General features: G+C 44.4%; 1 protein-coding gene and 1 long non-coding RNA gene across 4 annotated transcripts in view; one reads left to right on the top strand and one right to left on the bottom strand.

The window, feature by feature from the left end:
* The window catches only part of CPLX2 (complexin 2), a 147020-nt gene that overhangs the window by 77841 nt on the left and 52850 nt on the right, over positions 1 to 16329 (bottom strand). For 2 of the 3 annotated variants that reach the window (XM_066617166.1, XM_066617165.1), the window contains one exon: positions 8598 to 8640. The exons of the other annotated variant lie outside the window; for it this stretch is intronic. The gene's annotated coding sequence lies outside the window, so the exon portion shown is untranslated. The remainder of the gene's footprint in view (positions 1 to 8597; positions 8641 to 16329) is intronic. 3 annotated transcript variants of the gene reach the window in all.
* The window catches only part of LOC136641407 (uncharacterized), a 33891-nt gene that overhangs the window by 1284 nt on the left and 16278 nt on the right, over positions 1 to 16329 (top strand). The gene's annotated exons all lie outside the window — the stretch shown is intronic.

The raw sequence follows: 16329 nt of genomic DNA, 5'->3' as shown, positions 1-16329 counted from the left end.
CATTGGTCAAAATGGGACAGATGTCTCAATCAAAACCCATGACAAGACTTGCAGCATGATTCTATGTATGTCTACTCAGAAGTTAGTCCTACTGAATTCGATACAACTTACTCCCAGAAAAGTGTGTATAGGACAGCAGCCAGCGAGCCAGCAGCCAGACAGTCCAATCCTGAGCTGCCTTGCGCCAGGACGGCCATGGCTACTGTGAAATGGCTACTGTGGCATCCTATGCACAACAGGGCAACCACCAGTGGCTCCTGGGAGGAAGGGGACTTCTGTCCTCTTCCCCCGTGTAAGGCAAGTAGCCCCGCAATGGGGCTACTCAATTCTCTGGCAACCCTTGGGCTGCCGTAGAATCAAGAGCCTCCATGTTGGGCCCGCTGCAGGGCTCCTCTGGTTCAGCCTCCCTCCCACCCTGCCCCCTCTCCCCAGCATGCCTCCTCCTTGCCCTCTCCCTGTCCTCCCTTGCTCCAGAACACCTCTTCCCTGCCTCCCCTACTCCCGCACCTACCTCTCCACTGCCCGGTGGTTCGAGCAGCTGTAGAGCGGCAATGCAGCGGTGGTCCACTTGTGCTAGCCCAGCGCCAGCCAGTGCTGAAGGCTGCAGATGTGCCTTATGGCACATTTGTGACACTCAGCACCGGTGGAAGACTGGCAGTAAGAGCTCAGGATTGGGGCTGCAATTTGATACAAACTTGCCTGGAAGTACAGTAGAATCTCCAGAGTTGACCACCTCTCTATAATGACCACCTCCTTAAGTTGACCTAATTTTCACAGTATGGACTGACACTGCATATACACTATGAGAGACCAATCTCTCTATATTGACCACCTCCGTAAGTTGAATCTTGACCACTTCGACCATTGCACAGAGTATTAATTTACCCTCTGTAAGTTGCCCACTGAACAAGATACTGCTTGTGCATAGTAATCACCAGTGCATTACTTTACACTATATTGACCACCTCCGTAAGTTGAATCTTGACCACTTCGACCATTGCACAGAGTATTAATTTACCCTCTGTAAATTGCCCACTGAACACGATACTGCTTGTGCATAGTGATACTGCTTGTGCATAGTAATCACCAGTGCATTACTTTACACTTATATTGAAACACAACTGCCATTTTGCTGCCTATTCTCCTGATTTGGAGAGATCCTTCTGGAGCACTTCACAATCCCGTCTGGTCTTCACCACTCAGAGAAGTTTAGTGTCATCCACAAATTTGTCCACCTCCCTGCTTATCCCTGTTTCCAGGTCATTTATGAAGATGTTGAAAAGCACCAGTCCCAGGACAGATCCTTGAGGCACTCCACTTTCTTCCTCTCTCCACTTGTTTTGTCAATTGCCCATTGACACCCACTCTCTGTTTCCTGGTCCTCAACCAGTTCCCAATCCATGAGAGGACTTGTCCTCTTATTCCTTGACTGTGGAGTTTTCTCAACAGCTTTCAGTGAAGGACCGTATCAAACACCTTCTGGCATTTAAGTGAATCTGAGGAGACACAGTGGAGCCCAGACAGCCTAAGTAAAAAAGTGTTTTTTTAAAGCTGTTGGGGCTATGTAACATGCTACATGCTATGGGCTGGCAAGGGATAGCATTGGTCTGCCTGTCTGCCATGAAACCAAGAATTTTTTTTAAACTTACAATTTTTTTTAAGCTTATGAATTTTCAGGGTTTTTTTTAAAACACTGATTGTGGGCTGTTTATTCTCTGTCTCTTGATATAGATGATATAAATAGTAAGCATCACAAGAGGATCAATTCTCATTGATATTTGCAATAAAACTTTTTAAAAATCCAATCTAAATAATAACTTGGCCTTGTATTTGTTGTCCTGGGAGCTAAACATGATAATATTTAAATACCATTTCCCCACCTCCTGTATGTTGACCACCTCCCTATGTTGACCAATTCCTCCAGTCCTTTGGGTGGTCAACTTAAAGAGGTTCTACTGTAGATCCTATTGAAGTCAGTGGGACTTACTTCCCAGACATGCACAAAATTGCACTCTAAGCCATTTCCAGTCAATTGAAATATTAAAAACTTTATGAATCACTTAGCTAAATTATTCCTCATATCAGACTCTAGCATGCAAATAGATATACGTATTTTCTTTAATATATCTACAAATGACCCTGCAAGGTAGAGGGAAGTATCATTATCCTTAGTTAGTTTACAGATAGAAATCAGAGAACTGGCAGGTTTATTTTCAAAAACTGTTCCTGACTGCCTCCCTTCCTTTGGCTTGCAAAAGTCAATAGGCTGCCAAAAGTCTGAGTTTTCAAAAGAATTCAGCTGCAAGGTATCCAGCATGCTCAGATTTCCTGACCAGATTCATTTTGGGTTCCCGGAAATGACAGAGGAGGCAGAGAAATCAGCCACTGCTCACTTGCAATTGCAAGTTTACCCTTTCTATTTTTGAGGATCAATCAAAAACATGCAATCGGCATATTTGGCAACTCTAGGGATTGGAGGTGATGGGCAGTAGTCTGGATTATATTTTGGTGAGAAGCATTTAAATCACAGTTTGATTGGAGGTATGAGGGATGCAGTCCAGGGGAAGCAGAGCTCTGAAAATTCCCATACAGCAGCAGAGATGATGTCATCAGCAGGAGTGGTCAGGTGTTGCCTTTGAAATGATCTTCAAAGAACTTCAACAGGAGGAAGCATCAGGCTCATTAGGAGGCAAACTGAGAAATTTGCCTAGTTGCCTATGTTAATGTCTAGGACTAAGTCATCATTTTTCCCAAGAGACAAAATGATGCTCATGGACATTAAGGTGACAATCCTATACAAATTTACCTGGGAATAAGTCCTACTGAATTTATTGTGAGTAAACATACCTAGGCTACCATTATCTTTTATATTTTAACTGGGATGTTTTTAATTCAATTTTTCAATTTTTATCATTTGTTTTAAACTATTGCAAACCATTCCAAGAGGATGAGATGAAGTGAGCTAGTTTAAATGAAGGATAACAAGCTTCATAGTAGGAAAAAGTGGTAAGAGAGGAAAACACTCTAATAATTTTGTTGTTACACAGTCTTAATGGAGAGTGGTTATGGGGGTGGGTGTCATGATAAACTCCTGCACTTCAAAATTTACCATTACCATTACAGCACTGGCAGGTTATGAACTCTCTTATTAGAAGGTGGAAACTGGGTACAGCTTGTTCTGTGAGCAACCCCCCCCCCCCCACAACATTTGCTCAGTTCTAATCCTTTGAAGCACATTTTGCTGCTGCCACCCTTGCTTACCTCCATGGTCATTACCTATGGATTACCTGCTTTAATGCATTATACAGCTTAATGAATTCCCAATGAATTCAGAGGACAGAAGGTGAGATTGGGCTGCCCAGTGGGACTAGCACCAAGCTCTCTGCGTCCAAGGCCATTCACCCTTATCAGAACAAGAGATTAGCGCCGTCCCACAGATCAGCTAAAGGACAAGAAGAAAAAGGTCAAAAGAGAGGGAAGCTGTAAAAAGCATCTGCTTAATGTTACTATTGAGTAAGTTAGGGTGAGAGAGTGAAAGCCAAGACCAGCCTAATGAATAAAGGGGTGTGTGTGTGTGGGGGGGGGGAGGAGCATGGTTGCAATGGCAGGTGAAACATACTCTGAATTATCACTGGGGGTGCTTCAAATAAATGAACAGTTCAAGCCTTTTGCTTTCAGCCTGCATTCTCAGGAAGATGTTTTAAGAAACAGCTCATGCTGGAATGCTCAGGCTAGGGGATCGGTTGAGAACTAAGGCAGGAGAGTTTTTAAATATCTTGGTACAGACTTTAATAACACAGCTATTGCCATATCCAGACACACATGGTAGTATCTGACCCAAAGTGTCTGGGTAAAATTCTGACTTCTTAGCAAGCCTGCACACAGCATTTGAAACAAACCTGTACATACTCTATATGCCAAAAGGCATGCCACCCCCATCCTACCGGCACTGATCTAAATTTTGCAGCAAGGTCATTCAAATCCTATGTTCGTGTCTAGGTATCTGTAGTTAGTACAGGTTGAGACTCATTATTCCTGAGGGTTCCCTTCCAAGAACTCACGTGGATGTCAAAAACACACTATAGCAAATCAATTTAAAAAACAAAGTCTCTTTGCTCAGGTGATTTAAAAACAGCCTTGCTGACCTTTTGAAATGCACACAGAGCCAGTCTCTCCAGGAGCTTAGGCTTCACTAGGAGGCAGCAATCCCTCCCTTCACCAGGAGCCCCAGCAAGGGGGAAAGAATAGAGAAGGTGATCATCGCTGCCATTTAGCCTTCTTTCACGAGAGAATGATTGATAGGTTGTCAGCCGGCTGCCCTCTCTGGCATTATTAAAGGACTGTTTTCCTTTAATTTAAAGGGTCCTTCTCATCAGCTTTGAGACAGAAAAATCTGTGGATACTTAGGTTATACCTGTAATCACTGTATGACTGTTAGTGCTGTTTGGACCACATTGCTGTTCTTGGCCCTGGTCATGCTGGCAGGCAAGGAAACTGCCCTGTCCCCCGTGAATGGACAGGTGGATGTCTCTCTCTTTTTACCATGTCACCTTCAACTCTTCTCCCTCAACTTTACTCTTTTCCTCCCACCACTACCTCTAACATTGCCCTCCATCTTCTCCCTGCTTTCCCTCTTTTATTCCCTTACCTCCAACATTTCCTTCTTTCTGATCTCCCTTTCTTTTCTCCCAGCCTCTGATGTTGTTTTCTCTCTTCTAACCCTTTCCACTCTAAATCAGACCTTTTACCGCCAATATGCTCTCTTTCTCCCCAGTTTGATGCCTAGTATTGCCCACCCCCTTGTTTGCTCTAGTTTAGCCCTCTCCCAATCTCCACTCCAAACTGGTCCAATTTAGCTGCCGCCGCCACCCCCCCCCCCCCGATTTCTGCATTGGCAAGAACCTGGGTTTTTCAAGGCTGGACTGGAGAATAGACTGAGTTAATTTATAGGCTTTTGGCACAATCCAGAGCAGCATGTGTGCTGGCACAGTGCATGCTACACCAGTGCTTGCTGTCACAAAAATGCCGATAAGCACTTTGCAATGGCATAGCAATTGCTGGCGCTGGTGTGGTGGCCAGTGGAAGGAGCAGTATGAGTTAGTTCCATGCCTTGCAGCATGGGGGAAGGGCAACAATGTGGGGAGGGCGGGGAGGGAGTAATGGGGTGGGGGAAGGCAGGACAGTGCAGGGGTGGGCGGGTCGGGCCCAGGAGGGAAGTGGGATCAGAGGCAGTGGTGTGGGCCACATCCTATTTGTCTTTCCAGGTCCGATCCTTTGACACAGGTGCACGTGAAATTGCACCAGCAATATAGCTTGCACGGGTCTGAGTAGACCTGTTGTGTGGGCTGGCTGGGGCTTTCTCCAGGGCAAAGGGACAAATGTCTTACCTCGAGGAGACCTCCAGCCTGCAAAATTCCCCTGCAGGATGCAGCACAGCACACACTGGCCTCGCTGCATCGGCTTAAGGGAATTTTGTGCTGGACCAGGCTGCCCATCATTCCAGAAAGGGCAGGAGAAGGGCGTAACCATTTTGGATCTCCTTTCTTTGTCTGATCAGCCCTGTGAGTATATTAAAACCATCTCATACTGTGCAGGGCTGATCTAAGTCTCCAAGTATTCTTTATATTTTTCAGACTGCAGGTTGCTGGGGCCCATAACATTGCTCCCCCTGTCCTTTTGGAAACTATATGCTTGACAAAGAGTTCTGTAGCTTGCTCTTTGATACTTTGTTAGTTTTTATGAAGCAAACCAAAAGTATGTATTATCTTCCTTTGAATTATTGATACAGTAATCCATGATTTTATGTTGGTTTTTGTACCTGTAGGAGGGGACTGCTATCGCTGATCTTTTGCTTCAAGCAGCAGACTGTCTTGGTTCAGCCCTAACAGGCACCTTTGTGCTCCAGCACTGAGGTTTTGGCAACCCACAAGTGGGTCCCATTCTTCCCAGTGAGAATCATGGCCCTTGTATTTTTAGCTGGCCACTAGACACATCAGAGAAAGGCAATAGGACCAATTTTTAAAAGGCACACAAATGTCACTTAGCCATCCAAGCAGGCCAGAGGAAATCATGCAGCTTAATGATCCTTGTCACTGGCTGGGAACATGTACAGTGGCCTCCTTTCAAATTCAGCTGTGGTAGAGCTGAAAGCATTTTAAGTTCCAGCTCCCCAAGCACCATGGAGGTGGGAGGGGAGCCTTTATTTCCCATTGTATTAAAAATAATACATCCAAGTAGAAATTCATTACAGATAAGTATGACAGCCAGGTGGAATTAAAGAGCCCATCGATCATCTCCTGACATATGCCTCTTTTGTTCCCTGGGCTGGTTTCTTAAGGCTTTCATTCTCAGCAATGCCTCAGCTCATTAGGTGATTTGTCACCTCACGTCTGTCAGATGATGGTTTCACTATTACTATCAGTACCAGTACAGCCAGTTCAGAACTTTGCTAGTGCTGAGCCAATGCCTGACTCTTCATACCTATAATGCAGGTGAGTTACTAGCCTTTTTGGTTTTGAGCATATGGTACTGGTGAAGTGGGTGTGTAGAACCTGTACAGAATTCTTCAGTGAGAAGGCTGTCTTACTGAGACCAGTATTTCAAGTAAAGACTGAAGAGGAAATACAAACAGCACACACTTAAAGTCAGGAAAGGGAACAAAGAGCCTGTATGTATGAAGTAGTAGTCAGGATGATGGACTAGAACCAGAAAGATCCAGGTTCAAATCAATGCTAAGCCATCAAGTTCATGGGGTTACCTTAGGCCAGTCATTGTACTCGTATCTTTCTAACCCACTTCACAGAATTGTTCTGAGGATAGAAAGATGGTGGGGAGGTACATGTATGTTGCCCTGAAGTCTTTAAGGAGGAGATAACCTCATCCCAATTATTCTAACACTTGGCAGTAAATAGAAGGCTTGAAGGCAACCAGAGGATGTGAAACTAGAGGAAGCAAAAGGGGCCTTCCCCATCCATGCTGCTTGGGGATACTGGAGATTGAACCTGGGACCTTCAGCATGCAGAGCATGTGTTCTCCAATTGAGCTATGACCTCCCTCAGCAGTGATACACCTGCATGGTACTGAAGTAGCAGCAACGGCTGCCACGTTACACTCTCTGGGAAGGGCATTTAGTGGTGCAAATTAGTAGTTTGCCCAGCACACTAACACATGAATCGCTGCTCCTCGTACCCTGCACAATTTATCACTGCACTTTTTCTCTTGCTATGGCACTACTATCCATTAACCAAGCTTCTCCAAGCCTGAGTAACTTGCAGAGAACATTGCCATTTTTTATTGCTTTTTTGCTTTTCCCAAGGGCAAGCTGAATGGCAGATGGTGTGTGCAAAGAACCCGCCGGTATGGAATAATTTCCCCAGCCAAATTTTCTAATTAGGTTCTGCAGAATGTCATAGGATGCGATATTGCTTTTTTTGCAGATCAGTGAGCTTTCATCTATGAAAAGAAGCTAGGCAGAAACATCACCCACATTCCTATTCTGTCTCAGTAAAGGGGTTTCTGGTGTAAGTCTGGACATATAGTGACCTGAAAGACTGACCAAGAAGGGCAGTTTGAGATTTTCAGTTAACCTTGATTTTTTTCATTTAATATAAACCTTAACTCTAGGCCTAGTAAAGCAATTCTGTCCCTCCCATTGGACTGGAAGAGGAATAGACTTTTGCTGCAGGGGAGGGGGGACCACCAATTTTTTTGCAGGGGAAAAGGGGAATCACTGTTCTTTTTTTTTTCTGGTTAAGCAAGCAGATGTCTGCTCTAGCACTAGAAAGAAGGAGCACACAGTTTAAATGTTAGTAATAAAGAAAGCATCACAAAACCATGGGGCAATTCTGAGGAGGAAGGTAGTAACTTTGCTTATGTTTGCCAGGTATTTTTTTTTTAATCCAGTCTGCAAAGGCTGCTTGAGTAGTATTCTTGCTAGAATGGGACAGCAGGGAGCCACCTAGTGAGAATTCATGGCAAAGGTGAAATTCCAACTGTGGGACTCCTCATTCACAGCTCAGTCTCTGAGCTGTAGATGGTGGGCGGAGAACTAGCAATATCATGGTCACTAGAGATAGCATGGGCGCTAGCCAATGTATGTGGTTTATTGCTGAAAAAATGTACTTTTCCATCAACAGATGCACTATGTGGGGAAAAGGTATCAACATTCCCACAACAACCAAGTAACAACTGTGCATTTATTGCTCAATAAATTACAGTCTGGAAGGTCTAAAAGTGGCACTTCACTTATGATCGCCTTGGAAGCAGATCATGCTCCTAACTCCCAAATCATTGCAATTCTGTTTATCTTCTAGCAAATTATTCCTTGGGCTGAATAATCTACAGACTACCCAAATATTGCACGCACTGGAATCTGGATGCTGAACTGATACTAAACTGCTGCAGCTTACCAAAAGATCTATTAAGTTCAACTTTGGGAAAATCCAACCATCTCCCAGGTTTTCCGACAGCCCTGAATGTAAAGCAGAATATACTTCATGATAAAATACTTAGCAACCTTTTGCACATCATGCTGATAAATTAGGCTGCTCTAATTAAGGAAAAAGCACAGATAACAAAACAGAAAATTTTGTTCTTACCTTGGTCTCCACCCTGATGCTGGTGCTAGAAGGTTGGCAGACTCTATGAGGGGAACAGAGAAAAAAAGTGAACATCTAAAAGTCTGTCCTTTAAAAAAATCTGTCCATAAGCTTCCATAAAAGTTTATGAAACTCTAATCACTGCACTGCCTTCTTTCTCAGGGCAGGTTTCTGCATTCTGACTTCCTATTTGTCAGGAAGCAGGAAAATTATTATTATTATTATTATTATTATTATTATTATTATTATTATTATTATTATTATTATTATACCAAGATCCAGGTCTTATTATTATTATACCAAGATCCAGGAACATACCAAGATCCAGGTCTACAGAGCTTGCGTCCTGAGTACACTTCTGTACTGCAGCGAGTCATGGACTCTTCGCTCACAACAGGAGAGGAAACTGAACGCTTTCCACATGCGCTGCCTCCGACGCATCCTCGACATCACCTGGCAGGACAAAGTTCCTAACAACACAGTCCTGGAACGTGCTGGAATCCCTAGCATGTATTCACTGCTGAAACAGAGACGCCTGCGTTGGCTTGGTCATGTCGTGAGAATGGATGATGGCCGGATCCCAAAGGATCTCCTCTATGGAGAACTCGTGCAAGGAAAGCGCCCTACAGGTAGACCACAGCTGCGATACAAGGACATCTGCAAGAGGGATCTGAAGGCCTTAGGGATGGACCTCAACAAGTGGGAAACCCTGGCCTCTGAGCGGCCCGCTTGGAGGCAGGCTGTGCAGCATGGCCTTTCCCAGTTTGAAGAGACACTTTGCCAACAGTCTGAGGCTAAGAGGCAAAGAAGGAAGGCCCATAGCCAGGGAGACAGACCAGGGACAGACTGCACTTGCTCCCGGTGTGGAAGGGATTGTCACTCCCGGATTGGCCTTTTCAGCCACACTAGACGCTGTGCCAGAACCACCTTTCAGAGCGCGATACCATAGTCTTTCGAGACTGAAGGTTGCCAATACAATATTATTATTATTATTATTATTAACAGAAATGGACAGAAGATGCAACTTTGTAATATTAGAAACTTGAACTCAAAGCACTGGCAGGCTAATTTAATTCAATATGTGAAATTCTGCACCCCACTTTGCTGCTTCTGAACTTTTACTGCTCCTTAGGATTGCGAAGTCACAATGCTACAGTGGTGGTTGAAGTAACAGCACCAGAATTTTCCACTCAGTGCAGTTTGGAAAGGTACAGAAATCCTCTCTGACTCTAGACGCCCTATTCTCCCATGGCTTTCAAGTCCACTGTCCCTAACTCCTCCCATCTGTCTCTGTCAAGTTTAGCTCTATCCCAGTGATTATCAACCTTTTCCATCCTGTGGCACACCAAAAGGGCACTAAAATGGTCAAGGGACACCATCAGTGTTTTGACCACTGACAAGGCATACCATGCTGTTGGTGGGGGACTCACATCCCCCAATCGGCCCTACTAATAAATGACTCTCTCCCAAATTCCCGCGGCACACCTGGAGACCATTTGCGGCACACCAGTGTGAGATTTTTTCACTGCCAGCTTTCTAATCCTAGTCTGCCCCAAGTAGCTTCTCCTTTCATAGGACTGCAAGATATTTTAATCACAGTGCAACTGGCCCTATTTACTTTGGTTGGACTATGAACCTGTCATTGCTCACACCTTTATTCTCTCAGTAGTCTGAATGTTCACAAACATTCCATAAAATCACATCAGCTCAACCACCTGGTGTCACAGGCTTCACTGCCAAAATAAAATACATATGTAGATGGATGCAATGATGTAGGTCTGAGATACATGTTTGGTGGGCCAGCTCAAGAGTGGCTCCATAGGTGTAGATTGGGGATTAATTGCTGGGGGCTTATGCTCATACAAGAGCCCATAGCTTTGCCCAACCAACCCCTAAGGCAGTGAGAGCCAGCTGCTTCCACTGCCCCCCCCCCCCGGCAAGCTGGACCCATGTGGATGCTTACCAGGAGATTGCAGTCACTTACCAGCAACTGCAGCAGACCATCTTCTTTCCCTAATATCATTTTGCAGTTCCTGAATGTCCTGTCCCCTGATGCTATATCTGGGGTGGGAGCATCTGGAAATGATTAAATATCACCAGAGAAAGAAAGAGGATGATTGACTGCTACTGCCTGCTCCCAGTGCCTCTTGATAAGCCTTGGACTCAAGGAGTGGCAGTGGGGGAGCAGTGATGGCAGCAAACCATCCTCTTCTTCCCCCTATACAAATCTTGTTGCTGCTACTCCCTACCATCATCTGATCAGTCGGCCAGGGACACAGGGCTCAGTGGGGAGGATTACCAGGAATTGATGGGGAGCAGGCAGTAATAGAGACCACTAGTCCTCTGTGCTGACACCCATAATTACAGTGGCAATAGTGAAGCTGGACTGTCTTTTGTCCACTGCTTGGATTCCAGGCAGCATGGGGGTATAGTTGGTGTGTGCATGTGTTTTCCAAAGCATGAGGAAGCATACCATTGGGAGACCCTTGCAGGGCTTTTGCCCAGAGCTCCTCCAAAAACCAGGACTGAAATAGGGTCAGCTTCAGGAACTTTTTGTGATATAGACTCATCTGACAGTTATTTCTAATGTCAGAAGACTTCTCTCAGGCAAGTCTTATGTTCATTCTCTGCCCTCAGTATTATTGTGCACTATTACTACCCATAATACTAATGTGTTAGCATTGTCAGAAAGTTAAAGCTGTGCAAAATATTCATTTGGACCGAAATACTCAACCCTAAACTCACTCACTAGTGATTAAATCCCACTGAACCTCTGGGACTTGCTTCTCAGTAAAGATGCTCAGAATGGAGCTGTAAATGAGTTTAAAAGAGTTTTTTAAAAGTTGCTTGGTTTGCACAGCATATGCTGGTTGCAGATTTTGGATTTTCCTGTTAGCAGAACTGAGGCACTGTTTAAAAATGAAAAACATTCACCATTGGTTGACCAGTAAGAAATCTATAGCATAGGAACTGGAGAGCTATATTCTGCCTTCCTGAGTCAATTCTACTGGTCCTAATTATTAATCCCTGGTCCCATGAAAGGGTGGGAAACCAGTATAAATAGATAATACTCCCCTTAATCGGAAGGGAACACATTGACATTTGCAGGAGAGATAATCAGATGCCTCTCCATCTTCCAGCCCTTCACACCGGGATAGCAGAGCACAGCTCTGCATGTTCCTGGAACAAGCATACAATTTATTGCACAATGATAAAAGGATTTTTTGCTCTGTGCCAGGGGTAGGGCTGAGGGCAAGACCAGGAGCCCTGCCAGCTGGTGGAAAAACAAAATCCTCTGGGTACCAAGTTCTTCCTTCCTACTCTCAGCTCCGCTTACTGCATTTGACTCCTTTGGCCTTCTAAAGACAGAGGAGGATTCTGCATTCCAGAAGAAGTGCTCATCACCCCCTTTGCTCTTTAGAAATAACTAAATAGTTCCTTCTGGGGAGGCAGGTTGGGAAGTGACAAGAATGCTTTCCTACCAGACAATTTCTGAGGCTGGAGAAACACTCGGTGTTTAAAAATCCAGCTTAGTCCACTGCCTTTTCTGTCTCTGCACCACACTTTCTGGGTCCATGAATCAGAATTCACACTGCTAAGGATTCCAGAATAAAATAAGTCACAAGTCAAGGTTTGTCTGTGTGGAGTGAAGACAGCCATGCGCAGGACAAATTAATTATGCCAGAGACCAAGCCTGGTGAGAGAAAATTGTATCTGGGTTTATTGACAGCACTGGGTGAGTGCCACTTTAGAGCATCTGACCCCCAGTAAAGTTTCCATGCTGATCTTATAGCCTTAAAAGGCCAAGAGATAGCAACAGAACAGCACACTGTCAGTCCGTCATCATAAAAAGCAACCTTCAACATGGCTCAACTTTTTGTGTTATGTTGCCATGAAACAAAATACTCCTCCAAGAAACCAAAATAAGTGAGAAGTGTAACAACCTGACCTCTTAGATAAATCATTCCGCCTACTTCCACATTCCTGAGGGTTTCTTTCTTTCTTTCTTTTTTTTTTAAATGATAGGGCATTGCTTCTTTTCACAGCAATAGTTCAGCACTATGTGACCCTTACACTAAGAGAATGGGGCAGCCCAATCCTAAGCTACCCGGAGTGCCAGCACTGCCATGGCAACAAAATGGCTGCCACAGTATCCTAAGCGCACCAGGCAGCCACTGCCAGCTCCTTGGGACATTTGTCCCCTTCCCCTAGGTAAGGAAAGCAGCCCTGCAATGGGGCTACTTGATTCTGCAGCAGCCCTTGGTTTGCCGCAGGATCAAGAGCCTTCTTGTCAGTCGCAAGGCCAGACATGGGCCAGACATGGGCTCTGGATCTGGCAAAGTTGAACTCCACCAGTCCCACACCTCCCACCCGGCTCACTTCCCCCACCACGCCTCTGGCACACCTTAGGATAGTACCCTTAATTGAAGCAAAAAAAATCTAGACATTTTGTCACATATTGTGGCAATGACGGTACAGCTATTTGCTTGGGTTTAAAATGAGGTGTACTAAAGGAAGGAGTGCATTATTTTAATTGTCACAAGTACCACATCTTTTAAAATTTGATATACTTTATGGATACTCTATTATCCAGATCTATGTATCAGCTTTTTCAAAACTGAGAAATGCACTGTAACCCCCTCCCTTTGGTCAACCAGCTGAGGATCCTGAGGCACTCCTCTCCACCCTTTGTTAGGCCTCCTCTCTCTTGCTGGGAAGGTCTGGGAGGCAGGGAACAAAGCTCCAGGTACTACAACCTCCCTGCCCCCACACGAAGCCCGACAAACACTTCTGGCTCAGTTGTCTTCAGGGTGAGATTCAAATGCACTATCTGTTGAATGTTATTCTTTATGGCTGTATATTACTTCAGTTTGCTCCTGTGGCCCTGGCACTCTGCATGTCAGAATCCAAACATGTGGCTGCCATGAGCTGAGTTTAATTAACCACCATGCCAGCCTTATCTTTTTTTCTGATTTCTTACATCTACAAAGTGAGTCATGTGTTCTTTGCTCTTCCTAGGAAACATAAGGTCAGGTCTCTTAGCCCTTTAGCATCTCCTCCTCCACTTTCTTTTTTTGTCACATGGATGCCCCCATACCATACCGAAGTTTGTCACACTTCCTTATCACTTCTTTCTTTACAGGAAGCTCTAGTGTAATTTCTTTGTTTTACATCCTTTGCATCAGGAGTGGAAATTTTAATCTCATCTTGATCCCAGTGTGGAAGGTCGATAGCCAGGTATTTCTGTGTGGGTAATATCTGATGGCATCTCAAAGGCTAGAAGGGTGGCTCAATAAGATTCTAAGTGGTTGGGAATAGAGCTTCGATGTCTTTCACAGTTCTTTTTCTCTTCCCATGACAAAGTCAAAATAAATGGTGCCAAAAAAGATAAATTATGCACATGAATTTAATTTGCAGTTCTGATTCAGAGCATCAGCATGGCATAGTGATACAGTATTGGACTAGGATTAGGGAGTCCAATGTTCAAATGTCTACTCCATCATGAAGCCAGGTTCAAACCCAGCTTGGCCACTGTATGTCCACGAACCAGTCAATCTCTCTCAGCCTAAATTATCTCACAGGTTAGGAGGACAAAATAGGACAAGGGCCAGGAGAGAACCATGCATACCAGTATTCCAAATGTGGTGACATGATGTATCAAACAGGAAGTTGCTTTTACTGAGCCAGACCATGGATCCATATAGCTCAGTACTGCCAACACTGACAGGCAGGAGGCAGCAGTTCTCCAAGATTTCACATAGGAATTTTTTTGTGCCCCACCTGCAGGTGCAAAGAACTGAACCTGGAACCATCTGGGTGCAAGTATCTTTGCAAAGGGACTCCCTAATCTACTATCCCTCCCAAAAAGCATACTTACAAATATTTGCCATATTATTGGCTACAAATATAGCCCACTGTATGATAATTTGTGAATAAATACAGTGCCCCCTCAACTAATACTGCCCTCTTGAGCAGTGAACAGTTCAGCAACTGGGAGATGGAGAGTCTTGCTCAGATAAATTAAGATTACTATGGCTATAAAGAGACTCTCTAGACTAGCAAAATATATTGAGTGGCAGGATTAAACACCATCTTGGAGTGCCATTCAGCATTTTCATTTTGAAGAAACCATTTTTCTATGCTGGTTAAATCAAATGTTAGCCCGTTGCTACTTGCCCACTGTGTTGACCAAAGAATAGTGCCAGGAACCATCTGGTGCAGCTTCAAAATTATGAGAAACTCAACCTCATCAGCAGTTTTTTTGCCCTCCTTCAATCCCATATTATTCTAATTTGTGTATCGTCTTTTGGGTGCTTGGTCAACCTCTTTGGCCAGTTTTCCCTGGGGGTCTGTGGGTGTGTGTGAGAGCAGGAGGTAGTGCATGAGAGAAAATAATAAAAGCCTGAGGGCTAGAGAAGGGCAGGTCAACCTGAACCTATTAGTGCAGGGCACATATTTGTTGACGCCTCCCCTCCCTTGCCAGCCTCTGCAGAAAATAATTATCAAAGCTCCTCATCTTTCTAAGGGATTAGGACTGGTTAACTCAATTTTCAGGGACTTTTGTTGTGCTGGTCTCCTCTAGGCTGCTGCACAAGGAGATTTTCACAGAGCCACTTACGTTGCTTTTATCAGGTCGCCTTCTGGAGGTAATTGGGTTTCCACAGACGCCTGTTTAAAATGCGGAACTCAGCCTCTTAAACAAAACAACAAATAGGCGAAAAGGGAGCAGAGAATAAGCACAATCACTGCTGCTGAGATGATCTCCTCAGAGCTGCAGCTGAGATGAAATCCAGGGACCCGAGGTTAGAGAGCACACCTCATTGCCAAGTGGAGGAAGCTATGTGATTTGCAAGGAAGGCAGCAAGCTCACAAGGCATTGCTGCTCCAGGGCATTACCACCCACAAAACTCATGCTTGGAGTGCTAAGCCAACAGGGCTTGTTAGGTGAGCTTGGACAGGATTGAACCCAAACACAGTTTGCTCATGTGGAAGGTGCTCCCAGTATTCCTCACTCCACCACTCTCATGAGGGCATTAGAGAAATAAGTTATAAATGGATAACTGTAAGCTGCAGAGGAGATAATAATTAAAAAACAAACAAACTGCATTTTATTTTCTGCTTTGTTCATTAGCTCACATGGGCTGTAATCCTATGTACGCTTACCTGGGAGTATGGTAAGTTGCATTGAACTTGATTGGGTTTACTTTGGAGTAGACATACTTTGGTATTGTAAATAACACAGCACCCAATCCTAGGCAAGTTTATGCAGGACTAAGGGCCCAATCCTATCAAACTTTCCAGCCTTGATGCAACCTCAATGAAGACCCAAGGTAAGCAAACAAACATTTCCTTACCTTGAGGAGGGCTCCATAATTGTCCACCCACAGCAGGATGCAGTGCATGCCCCATTGGCACAGCTACATCCGTGCTGGAAATTTGGATAGGATATGGCGCTAAGGCTGCAATCCTATGCACACTTTCCTGGGAGTAAGTCCAATTAAACACAATGGGGCTTATTTCTGAGTAGACATGCATAGGATTGTGCTGTAAATCATGCTAATGGGATCTCAAGTGAGTGCATGTAGAAGAGCAATCAATCTTTTTTTCCCCATTTACCTAATGTTTTGTGCAACAGATAGAAAAACTAAATACAGTACTTGCAGATGTAATGAAGCTGATATCCTTTTCATTACACGTGCTGTATTTAAACAAATGTTGGCAACATAAAAAT

This window comes from Tiliqua scincoides, chromosome 2 (genome assembly GCF_035046505.1).
Source record: "Tiliqua scincoides isolate rTilSci1 chromosome 2, rTilSci1.hap2, whole genome shotgun sequence".
NCBI classification, from domain to species: Eukaryota; Metazoa; Chordata; class Lepidosauria; order Squamata; family Scincidae; genus Tiliqua; species Tiliqua scincoides.
Note: the sequence above shows the minus strand (reverse complement) of the source record. Positions and strands in the feature narration are given on the sequence as shown.